The 13,446-nt window shown below is 40.8% G+C and overlaps 1 long non-coding RNA gene across 1 annotated transcript; it reads right to left on the bottom strand.

The window, feature by feature from the left end:
- Positions 1–487: 487 nt before the first annotated feature.
- On the bottom strand, positions 488–10,507 carry LOC117531482. The gene is made up of 3 exons (XR_004566632.1): positions 10,389–10,507; positions 6,829–6,835; positions 488–498 (listed from the first exon to the last, which is right to left on the bottom strand). It is a non-coding gene; the product is annotated as an uncharacterized LOC117531482 (long non-coding RNA).
- Between the last annotated feature and the right edge of the window lie 2,939 nt (positions 10,508–13,446).

Genomic DNA, 13,446 nt, shown 5'->3' with positions numbered 1-13,446 from the left:
CTGTAGCCACAAGATCAAACATGGCTTCATTCCAGTGATCCTTTCAGTCCGAGTTATGTATTTACACAGGTTTAAGATTGTGGTGTGAGGTGGAGGTGTTGGAGCCGTGCTGTGCTTCACGTCACTGGGTTAGCATGGCAAAAGGGATGGTGGCTTCGAGTGGTGATGCAGTATTTGTTTCAGCTTGTTTTCAAACCTGTAGCTTGGCTCAGTTAATAATGAAATCTAATCAGTGGAACTGAAACACATGACGGCTCAGATTTAAACTCTTTTGTGCGTCATCACAAGCAGCAGGTGGTTTACGCGGGTTTTGATAATAAGTTATCCTCTGGTTGATTTGGTTTACAACTGCACCAGCATTTGATCAGAACTGGATCAAGACTGCATCATTTTCAGGGGTACAGTGCATCCGGAAAGTATTCACAGCGCTCCACATTTTGTTATGTGCACACAGCCAAGATATTAAAGGAGTGGCTTCAGGACAACTCTGTGAATGTCCTTGAGTGGTCCAACCAGAGCCCAGACCTGAATCTGATTGAACATCTCTGGAGGGATCTTAAAATGGCTGTGCACCGACCCTCCCCATCCAACCTGATGGAGCTTGAGAGGTGCTGCAAAGAGGAATGGGCCAAACTGCCCAAAGATAGGTGCACCAAGCTGGTGACATCATATTCAAGAGGATTTGAGGCTGTAATTGCTGCCAAAGGTGCATCAACAAAGTATTGAGCAAAGGGTGTGAATACTTATATACATGTGGTTTATTTTCTTTTTTTAATAAACTTGCAAAAAAAAAAAAACCTTTTCCATGTTGTCATTATGGGGTGTTGTGAGTAGAATTTTGAGGGGGGGAAATGAATTTACTCTATTTTGGAATAAGGTCATAACATAACAAAATGTAGAAAAAGTGAAGTGCTGTGAATATTTTCTGGATGCACAGTAACTATATGAACATCACAAAGTGTGTATCCCAGACTAAGTAAGAAATCCTGTGATGTTACTTAAAAATAGAAACACATTTTTTTTTTAATCTATGTAGCATAGTGAAATGGATGGGCTTCATGATATCTTGCAGGACCTGCTGTGACATAGTAGGATGTTGTTGCAAAAAAAAAAATAAATAAATAAAAAATACAAAAATGCAAAAGAAAATACACCACAACTATCTCAAAATCTATGCTTAAGTCTCCCTTAAAAAAACCCCCCAAAAAATACTTTTATTACTTTGACAAAGGTCAGCACTTGCCATTGGTCTCTTGAGTCCACCAGAGTTTAGCTTGACACCAATTCCCTTGGATTACTCAAGCAGTTATATCACATTCTGAGAGCTGCGTGCAAGATGGGCTGCTTTGGTGAGCCATCACTTAAGCCCAACAAGAGCCGACAGAGTGTGTGTGTGTGAGTGAGTGAGTGAGTGAGTGAGTAAGTGAGGGATATCCACATGGATGCTTAGATCAGAGTGAAAAACACTGACATGATCTGAGTGCTTGTGAAGCATTTGGGGTCTCTGCAGACTGAGTCGAGGTGCCATAACCTAATTCTAACCCTTCCCCTTGCGACAACCCTGAACTATATTTAGAATAAGGTGTGCCTGTTTGTGCACTGCAGAAGCTCCAGGATCAGGTCTGGGAGCATGCACTGGTTGCGCATTTTCCTGCATCCACCACACTAAGGCTCCTGAGGTTGGCCTTGGTCTTTTCCAGGTGCTGGGGTGCTCAGTACTGAGATGACAGCATAGTGGATAGTGCTCAAGGAGTCCCACCACATGATCATAATGTTGATGTTCCTCATTTCAAACTCCCTAAATAAGTCCTTGTTGGATAGAACCATTCCAACTAAAAATTCTTACGCAAGAGCCAGTATAAAAGACATCTAGTTGTTGCTTTAGGTTAGATAGGATAAGATAAACTTTATTGATCCCACAGCGGGGAAAATCACTTGTTGCAGCAGCAAGAGTCGTACAGTAGTAAAGAACGAAAGAACAAAACATATTTACATTGAAAAAAGGTGACTAAAGTATATTACAGTGTTTGCTGGTGTGTGCGTGCAAAAACAAGTATGTACAGATATGGTAAAATTATTGCACATAAATTGCACAGTTGTGGATGTAATAAAGCACAAAAGGTGACGTAAGACGTAGTTAATAGTGCAAAATCAGCAGGTGGTTATGGTGCTAAAAACATTTTGAGGTATGATACAGTCTGACTGCAGTTGGAATAAATGACCTCCGGAGGGGTTCTGTTTTGCACCGAGGGTGCAGCAATCTATTACTGAAGGAGGTGCTCAAGGCTCCCACAGTCTCATGTAAGGGGTGACAGGGGTTGTCCATAATCAATATCAGCTTAGCTAACATCCTCTTCTTACCCACCACCTCTATGGGGTGGCATCCAAGTCTGACGGCCATACAGTAAGACAGGAAGTACCAGGACCCTAAAGAACTGGACCTTTGCTTGTCTGCTAAGGGACTGACATCACCAGACACCTCACTGCAGGCACCTCGTGACTCCATAAGCTCTTTCCAGGCATCTCTGGATATGGGTCACTGCTGAGGTAAGTGAATGTTTCTGCATGTTCAGTGCTTTCACCGCACACAGATACACTTTTGATGGCTGAGTCCAGGAAGTCTCTGTAAACTACTCTGGAGTACAAACATCTTGACTTCTGCTGATAGAGCTGCCGAAACCTCAAACTCACCGGCCATCATGTCACTCGGTGGCGCTGTTTCCATCACCTCACCTCTTTTTATTGTTTAACTGCTGCCTGCTGCATTCAGCCCTCCCACCTGACCAGCCTTTGTTTTCAGTACAAATGAAATATTTATGAGATGCTCTAATCCTGTTTTCCAGGTGTTCCTCACTTGTTCATTCTATTTTGTTGTTTGTTTGTGTCTTGGCATCTTATTTGAGTTGCTAATACCTGTGAATTTGAATAAATACTTTGACTAATTATCTCAAACAAGAACGACGAAAGGCTTTTCTTTTAATGGGGGGAAAATTGTTGAAAGGAAAAAAATTGATGGATTAATACCTGTTTTAGGGAGCCTACTGTTACAAATGTTGGATACCAATAAAGATGTTACGACAGTAAGTGTGAACCAGGGAGAACTGTAAGTTTATGATCATACATACAAACAATGGAATTTAATGGTCTGCTCTGGGAGATCTACATGTAGGTTACTGTTGCAATAAGCAACATTTTCATGTAAAAATAGACATACAGTGAAGCAGCAAGAAACAAAAACATTTCACATTGCAGCTCAACTGATTAAGACCCCAAAGACTCAGTGTGTTGGGCTGAAATAATATAAGCACTTCACAATTTAAGTAAAAACATATAAATACAGAAAGCTTGATTCAATGTCACATGTTTCTCACCTTTTCCCTGTGCCGTACTATCACCAGCTGGCAGTGGTGTGCACAGATAACCAAAAAATTAACTTGGATAACAGATAATCAGATAACTGAAAAGTTATCTTTGATAAAGATAAACCACCCAAAAATGTATCGGAAGTTACAGATAACCGATAAATTCCAGTATTGTCTCTGGTACATTTGCAACTACTAACAAGCTGAATTTGAGTTTTAACACCACAATCGCTTTTGGAAGCATCAAAAGACCCAAACAATGAGCCAGCACTTCTATGTTTGAACATACTGCTCCCTGCTGGAAGCTACATGGCTACAGCACAGCCGCACCCTGAGAGCAACCACAAAGCCAGCTCTCTACTGATCACAATGCTCCGGTCAAGCCGAGGTCTTGAAAAATAAAGTCATACTGACTTATAACCATTGAATATTGATAGAATAACTCCATTAATGTCAGTTCTGTCATTTGTACAAAGTTAAAATATAACATATATCATTTAATGTTGAATAATGCACTAATTCTGAGGTTTTGTAACAAACACAGACAGATTGCAAAGGATTCTGGGTAAAAGTGCCTCTGCTAAACACTGATTGGTTCAGTCATTCATTATGTAAACCAACAAGTTAATGTGACGTGTGTCGTGTGTTGGTGTTTACAGATAAATGTGATTATGTAAAATATCCCACTTTTTATTTGTAAAAACAGGCATTTTTACAGAGCCCTGGAAGTGTCATCGCAAAATGTTTTGCATGTGGAGAGAATGTGCGCACGTTTTATTAGTGCCATGCGCACGTTTTATGATGTTGTAAAACATGCACTCAATATTGTCTTGACACATAAATGTTGGCTTTACACTGTGTGAGTTTTGGCCCTTTTTCAGATGATTTTTCATTCGTGCGAGAATTTTTTGGACCGAGTTTCAGGTTCCTGCATCCTGCAGCGTGTAGTGTACATGGAGTAACAAGCTGCATTCAACATCTCACAACCACCTCCTGATCGCCGATCGCATGGTCGAATGAAAATCAAATCTGTTTGATATTATTCTGGTCTGGCTGCTGAAGAGCTACAAGCATCCAGCTGCTCGCACTGTGCATGTGCAAACACTGCAGAGCTGTCTTGTAATTTTTTTGTTGTTGTTGTTGTTTTGTTTTTAAACTTGATTTGTAAAAAAAAAAAAAAGCCATTTGCAAAGCCAAAAAGTTGATTTGACAGCCATCTGATATAACCGGGGTCAAAATAAATAGAAGACTGCCATCTACTGGTGCCCAGACTCTTAGTACTTAGGGCGAATACTGCCATGAACACTACTGGCCAGTAGATGGCAGTAGAGGCCTTGAAAACTTGCCAAAACAAAATTCCAGATAATCCGTGTCTGCTGCATTTAAGATGCGTGGAATTTAACAAACGCAAATACAATAACATCTATAAACCCAGAGAATATATTCACAAGAGTTTAATGCTGCTGTCCATGGAACCTGAACAGAGTGTCAGAAATGCATTTGTCCTGTCGTGAACATACTGAGATTACACTATCCTTACCCATAATGCACTGCTGGGCACAGCATGTACTCACAAAACCTTAAAAATTAGCACATTACTTTAAAACTAAAACATATATCTCATATTTTCACTTTAGAAAACTTCAGACATGACAGTAATTTTAAATAACTTGTCCAAAATTAGTTTGGTTAAAATTTGAATCATAAGTTAAAAATGTATGCCTCTGGATGACTTGGGTGATCTTGCCAGTGTATCAGTATGGTGTTAAAGAAAATTATTATTTTTTTTTTTTGTGGCCAGTTCTCCTTTGCCTGCAGAGGATAAAGTGGTTTCTTCTGAAAGCAGCTCTCTTCTGTTTGCGGAGGGTAGAACTATACATCTCTTAGTAACAGGTAGGTCTCCACTGATTTTAAATTTTAAAAATGTTTGTCGCTGTTCAGCTTGGTTTACTACATTATCGGTCTAAAAGTTATCGGACGACAATTTATCAGAAGATAATTAGTCCGATAATGTTTTTTAAAGTTATCTAAAAAGATAATCCGATAATGAAAAGTAGAGAAGCTTGAATCTTCGACCGGACTGGGTTGCTTGACGCGAGGACGTTTCGCTTCAAATCGCAGAAGCTTCCTCAGCTAAAATTCTTGCTCTGGTGGTCTGACTTCCGTCTTGACTCTTGTAGAGAAGAATAATCAAGAAGTCATAAAAGCTGGAGTTTTAAACATAACCAGACCCCTCCTACCGAGAGGCAGACTGCTATAGGCTAGTGACTAAACAATAGCTCTAATTAGCACCTATTGTGCTCTAGTTAGCACCCTCCTAATGACAGGGCAGCTGTCCCTCTCCTGAAGGCTCCCTTGATGACTCTGCTGATGACATGAATGACTCATTACCATGAACAAAAGACTGAAACTGCTTTGACCTGAGTACCCCATTGTAAACAGGGGATAAAGCGTGTCTCAGACCCCCTCCCTGGTTAAGGCTGGGTTTCAAACGTTTCACAAAGAATGCCTCCTTGACCCCTCTCTCAAACCATTTCTTCTCTCTGGCTAATATTTTAACTTCCTTGTCCTCAAACGTGTGGTTAGTATCTTTAAGGTGGAGATGAACTGCAGACTGAGGTCCACTGGTGCCCTCTCTGCGGTGCTGGTATAGCCTTTTGTGTAAATGTTGCTTCGTTTCACCTATGTAGTGTTTGTTACAGTTTTCCTGACATCTGATAGAATACACTACATTGCTCTGTTTGTAACTAGGGATCCTGTCCTTAGGGTGAACTAATTTCTGTCTCAAGGTGTTAACCGGTTTAAAGTAAACTGGGATTTTGTGCTGTCTGAAGATCCTCTGTAGTTTTTCCCCTACTCCTGCTAAATAAGGGAGAGACACTCCTCTTCTTCTTGTCTCTGTCTCCTGTCTATCTGGTCTCTTTGTTCTCTGGGACTTCTGCACTTTGTCCAGGGACCATCGTGGGTACCCACCACTGCCAGCTGGTCAGCAAACATGAGTACGCTTTTTCCATGCACTGGTTTCTAGAGAGTCAAGTCAATAGTCATTCATAAATCATTTTGATACTGCTAAATTTTAAAGTGAATGGGGGTGGCTATCACATTTGCTTGTTGCACAATATAACTTTTTAAAATGCTGAACTATTGAAGTACAAACAGCTGAGAGTGGCCAAAGGTGTGGTATCTGTTCTGAAATCCACCAGGTGAAAGGAGATGCTGTGCTCCTGATGTTGCAAATAACCTTTACGTCCAGCTAGGGGATGGATATTATTCCAACAGACTTAAAGGATTTATTATCCCTGTTTGGAAATGAAAGGGTGATTGCCAGGATTGCGACAACTCCAGAATTATTAATCCAGCTTCACTCCCAAGAAATGGACCGCAATCTAGCTCTGAAAATAATCATATAATGCGAGCATGGTTCTTTGCAGCATATGTCTGGATACCTTTGCTACTGTCGTGCTACCTTGGATCTGCTCGGCTCCCCCTCCCTTCCTATGTTTCCAGGTGCTGCATCACAGAGCTGATTCAGCACACCTGTCAGCAGTCACCTCCACCTGTATTTAAACCACGGTCATTCCTTGCTTCAGTCACCAGAAATTCAGTCCTACCTGCGCGGTATCCTGGCCTCTGTTTTTACCTCCAACAAGAAGGTTATTTTTTCACTGGCGTTTGTCTGTCTGTTAACAGGATAACTCAAAAGGTTTCGAATGCATTTGAACCAAATTTGGTGGAATGATGGGAAATATGTCCAGGATCAATCAATTAAAATTTGGTGATGATCCGGATTAAACTCTGGAATATAGCATAATTTATTAGTTTGCCTTTTTGGGAATCCACATCCTTCGATAATGATATGTGGCGTGGTGAAGGTATGCGTTCTACTGCGTGCCCTTCTATTTTAATTTTGCATTTCATTGAGTTTTTCTGCATTTTCTAACCATCTTCTCTTTTGCCACCAGCATTCTGCCACCTGTCAGCTCCGTTGCGGCCACCTAGTTCTGGTTTAGTGTTCACCTACCATCCGGTTTGGGAAACGCTGTCATTTCGCTTCCTGGTTCAGCTGGTGTCTCCCTCCACCACCGTCTTCGAGTTGGCTTTGTACATTTACCACTCATTCTGTTATTCACAATAAATTCTTTCTTTTCACTTGCTAACTCCCTGCATTTGGGTCCTAACCTAGCTTTCTGGTCTATTCATGACAGGAGTCATGACTAACCCTCTGGCAGGAGAACCGCAGTGTGGTGGCGTTTTCAGTAGACTTTTGGGTTCTTACTGTGGAGTCGAGCTGGAACTCCGCTGTACTACAAAGTGCATTTGTTAATAGATTATCCGAGACCCTCAAAGATGAATGGGCAATCCAGGGCAAATCCAACTCCTTTGACAAACTTATTTCCTGAGCTATCAAAATTGATAACCGCATAAGAGAAAGTCGGTGGGAGAAAGGCCGGATGTTCATCTTCCCCTCAGCTCTCTCTGGGTTCCGTACCTTCTTCCTGGTGCTCCACTGGGAGCACACTCCCCGCACCGACATCGCCCCCTGCCGAGCAGCCTATGCAACTCGACAGGGCTCGATTAACACTTGAAGAACAACAGTGGCATTTATTGGCCGGGGAGTGTTTGTATTGTAGTACCCGGGGACACTTTCTCAGAGAGTGCCCGGTACGGCAAAAGACAATGCTCACTAATAGACCCCGGCTATTGGTAAGCTGTATACGTCACGAGTAATCACACCACCCGGACTGAAATCCCAGGCACCATTCTGTTCCAAGAGCAGTTGTTTTAATCCCCGGCTCTTAGGTGGATGTGCTGACATGCCTCACCAGGGCATTCTTCCAATCCCAATCGGACCTGAAAATCCAAACTGTTCCAAATACGGATCTCATCTATAGTCATTTATGAAACACAATTTATATAAAAAAGATGTTTTTACAAAGTAATGAACTTATTTGATACCGACAAAGCTAGGTATGTTGCATACTGTACATCAGTTAATATGGCTCATCAATCCGGCTGGGTTTGCTGCTTTGCATACAGCAAGTTTGAAAACAGGCTTTTTAAATTTGGCAGTAAATAGTTTATTCTGATTATATCTCTTATTTAGGTGATGTTCAGGTATTACCTTATAAATGTGTGACTCGTAGATGATCTCATGACCTCTCACCTTGTTTGCACCCTCTCCCATTCCTCTGGACTATGGGGATAAACTTTGGTTTCCAATCACATGATCATCCACTTAAACACAACTTTAGCAAATTTCTGATTCCATTAGATTTATTCTGGCCTGAATTATACCACAATTAAGCAGCTAATAGGCTAATCAGTTCCCAGAGTAATTGATGTTGAATTACCATAAATTTATTGCACAGACTAGATTTTAAATTTGTTCACAAGTTTCCTTATTTTCCTTTAAAAGTCCATTTGTAAACTTCTCCATTAGGGAGACGGGCAAAACAGCAGCATTATCAGTGTTTTTACTTGTTTATAATCTAGCAGGTGTCTCGGGTGGTAATGAATTCTTCTCTAGCAGTGCCCCATGTACACCATTACTCTTATCCCCTAAACCATGGTGTGCCAATTAACATTTATAAAACACAATTTGTTTTCAGAGAGCTGGAGAGGATGGAGGATGAGGTATAGCGAGGGAGGGATAGTTTTTGATTTGATGAAACAAGTTGACAGGAGCAAAGAGACGGGAATTGCAAAGCAGCGCATGCTGAATTTAAAAAAGCTGAGGCACTGCAGAACATAAACAGAGACAATTAACCGGAGTACACAAATTAGATGAAGGGAGAGCAAACAATGCCAGCGGCCATGAAAATGAACTTGCAGCTCAGTAGAGAAGGCGGGGCTTGATTCGTGCAATATGATGACTTTAAAAAGCTTCTCCTGTCTGGAGTCTGGTTCATTCTTCACACTGACAGGCTTAAATGCATGGACAGTCATAGGTCAGCTGTTCTTTTATTATGAACATGTACAAAAATTGAGATTGGCTGTCAACACTGGGACATTTGGTTGCAATCCAGGAAAAAGCAGTTTTGAAAATCAGCCAAACAGAGAAGATCTTTTCTACTCTCCTCCTCCTATGGCCCATTCTAGGATGTCTCTTTGTAGAGCTTGCACAGCTGTGTGTTGGTTTTTGTAGCACTTGCCAGTCAATATTGATGAACATGAAACATAAACCATATTTTAGTGAAACAAATCCCTCCACCACCACACCATGGATCCGCTTCGGGTCTTGGATGGCAACCACCCAGACAGATGACTGGTTTATCCCCTCAACTTCAAAGTAACCATCTATCTGCCATAGCTTGGTGAAATGTTGGTATTTTTTGGCATTCTCCAGGTAAATGCTGAATCTTGCTCAGGTGTTCAGTTCTGAGGCATTTACATGTTGGATCATGTGTAGAGAAATGTGCCACATGGCCAAAATGTCCAAGCTGATGACCCTACTAATCTGAGGCTCCTGAAGTTACTGTTTGTTTGACACAAAATCCAGCCATATCCAAGGATTCTCCAAAGACACCTGGTACCAAAGTCATCTAGTTGTTGCCTTAGGTTACTAGTTAGCATCCAAGTCTCAGAACTATTCAGAAATACAGGAAGCAGCAGGACTCTAAAGATTTGGCCCTTCATTCTCATGCAAAGATATCAACACCACCAAACATCTCTGTCCAGTGACCTCATGACCCCATAAGCTCTTCCCAGTTACTAATGTGCATAAAGTTGATTTAATTCTTTTCACAAGATTTTACACTTTGACATTAAATCCCATAACTGAAATGGCATATAGTGAATAAGAAATTTTCAGTAGCATTTCTGAACCAATAAGGATAAACCCGTGTTTGCACCAGAGTTAACGTAAGGCTAACTCTGGTACAATGCATCTAATGGTAACATTTATGTTTTAATTGCACATGGTCCCTTTCAAATAAATTGAAATTGAATTGAATTGAAAGGACTGTGCTACCATTCTGGAGACCTGGGTTTGATTCCCAGTCATGCTGTGTGTTTGTGTCCTAGAACAAGACGCTTTATCTGCATTGTCTCCGTCCACCCAGCTGTAAATGGATGCTAGCCTTAGCTGGGAAAGTGACCTGTGATGGACCGTTATCCTATCCAGGGGGAGTTGTAGACTCTCACCCGCTTCATTCTGCTGTATCCAGGGATAAGCACCGGCACCAAAGGGACTCAGGGCCTGTTTAGGACTTACTTCTTCTTCTACTTTTGAACCAGAGTTGCTATAATGAATTAGAATGGTAAATGGACTGCATTTATATAGCGCTTTTCCATCTGCATCAGACGCTCAAAGCACTTTACAATAATGCTTCACATTCACCCCGATGTGAGGCTGCTGCCCTACAAGGTGCTCACTACACACCGGGAGCAACTAGGGGATTAAGGACCTTGCCCAAGGGCCCTTAGTGATTTTCCAGTCAGGCGGGGATTTGAACAGAGGATCCTCTGGTCTCAAGCCCAACCGCTTAACCACTAGACCATCACCTCCCTGAATTAAACACGATGTACTGGGTAAAGCTCCTAAAAATATCAGTGTTTACATTTGCAGTAAGTAAAGGATTCTTTTTACTTAACAGTTAATTTAAGTACAAGCAAACTCATTCTGTTCTGTAAATCTATTTATTTTTGGTAATTGTGGACTTCATGTGCTGGATTTACACTTAAGTAGTTTTACCAAATGTTACATAAAAAAAAAGGGGACACAAGTCCAGCAATCCCCCTAAAAAAGTAAAACCCGGCCTCAGATCGAGCGAACATCAGATCTATTGTCATTGAATAATGGAAAGTCTGATTCTAATGCACCCGAGTGGAAAATCAGTCATCAGATGACGGAAAGCTTTTACAGCCACTTACTCACCCACTCAGGAGTAATTAGTGCTTTATGAAGCTCACTTGATCCGGATACTTATTGATTCCATGAAACTTGGGAACTCTGCAGAAACTGTATATGTGTATGGCTTTGCATCAGAGAGCCTTTATTAATGTGTACATTTGTCTCCTCTGTCCTGACATCAAAGTTCCAAACACGGATGTTGAAGAATAATTATCAGACATCTCTTTAAATGAAAACTCACAGATTTATGCACATCTCTAATTAAGACAAAAGATGAAGTAATCACAGTCTCAGCTTAGAATTGTGACGGGAAAACTGATTTGTAATACCTCTTTTCAGCATTAAACTTAATTTTAACGTAGCTGTTAGCATCATCATGAAGCACAAATTCTTTTATTTTAACTGTACTGTCTTTTCAAGTGACCCTGCGACAGACTGGCATCCTGTCCAGGGTGTACCCGCCTCACGCCCATTTTCCGATACATTTGCACAGGACCGGAAATATGGCTTTGATTGTTGATCGATCCAAACCAAAATCTCATCACTTCTTCCCATTCATAGCTCTTATATCCCTGACATGTTTGATCAAATTTGGATTAAGATATTTTTATGTTAATATATTTTGCTAACAAAATGTGTCGCTGTTCTCTTCTAGCTGCCAATGTTTTGAAACATATAAAGTTTTAATTTCTAATTTTATGTTATCTTTATTTGTCCATTTTATGCTGGACTGAAGCTGATTAAATTTGTCAGCAGGTTTGACAAACTTTTTAGATGACCTCGATAAAATGCTGTTGAATGTTCAATTATATTAAGAAGAAAAATAAACAGAATCAGAACCAGCGGCCTCATGCAAAGACTTGCATGGACTTTCTACTAAAAGTTGGCATACGCCAAAACCCTGAATCTGGCGTAAGCACAAATATATTCAGATGTATGAAAGTGTGTGTAGGCATGAATTCACATACATTCTGTTTGTACATCCCACTGAACGTGGAACCAAACTCCTCCCTGGCCAGGCCCTACTTAAATTTACAGTTTCATGTAAATAAGCCCTTGGACTAGGGATTCCCCACGATGTCACATCAGACAACATGAACACAGGAAAGAAATTATACCACAGATAACTGGACATGACGTGGAGACACGCAGGGACAGTTTATTAGGTATGCTGTTAAACGGATTAATTATAAAACTGGAAAAATGTATGTGGAAGCTATGGAACGTATGTGTGAGGCCGACACGCAGAACAGTGTGTACACACTGATGTTAAAAAGGTGAGGTGCACCTCCATTGCAGTGTGACATCTCTACTTACATGCATTTATTGACGACATACTGAGCACAAGCTCTGCAGCTCAGCATCAAACAATAAAAAAAGACATGAATAATAATAATAAAAAGATATTTGAATGCACACATGCCCAAATGTGTCTGCGCTGGTTTTCATTCTGAACAATTGCATGAAAAAACTAAACACAAGCACCCCCCCATCGCACACCGTGCAGCCTCCAGCCTAATGTGGCACATTTGCACACCACACGACTTCAACATTGATGGAATGAAAATGTTTCCTATTAACAGAAACAAATTAATCATGTGAGGGCGACTTTATAGCAAAATGTGTGCATTTAATAACTCTGATTACATTCGGGAAACGGGCTCTCGTCGCAAACTGTGCTGTAATGTTGGAATGTACCTGGATGACTTCCAGATGATTACGGTGTTCAGTTAAGATGCGCGGCACCTCTGCTCGACAGATAAGTCTGTCGAGATGAGGTGCATTATCGAGATGAGGTTCCTCGCGTAGCTGCATATGTGTGCACTGAAAAAATTACTTGATGAAGTTTGCTTATTTTGATGGGCAAGTAAATGTATAAATTGTTCATCCGAAAGTAGTAATCTATAAAATCTATTCACTATAAAACGATAAGTATTTTTAACCTGGAGTTAGCTTATTTCTACAGGCAAAATATACACATTTATGCTCCTAATGTAAAATACAGAAAATGTTTTACTTACTAGGCTATAAATACACTGAATACAATTAATAAAAAAACTTTGACGGAAAAAACAAAAACAACAACAAAAAAAACAAAACAAAATGCGCACGCGCAGTTGCACATCAAGTGTTACATCATCTCCCCATGTGTAGTTGCGCGAAGCACCTCATCTCGACGGGTGACGTCTTCAAGTCCGGGGTGGAGCGATGTGCGCATGCATGCGCAGTAGC

Source organism: Thalassophryne amazonica, chromosome 18 (assembly GCF_902500255.1).
Source record: "Thalassophryne amazonica chromosome 18, fThaAma1.1, whole genome shotgun sequence".
Taxonomy (NCBI): Eukaryota; Metazoa; Chordata; class Actinopteri; order Batrachoidiformes; family Batrachoididae; genus Thalassophryne; species Thalassophryne amazonica.
This window is presented reverse-complemented; position numbering and strand designations above follow the sequence as displayed.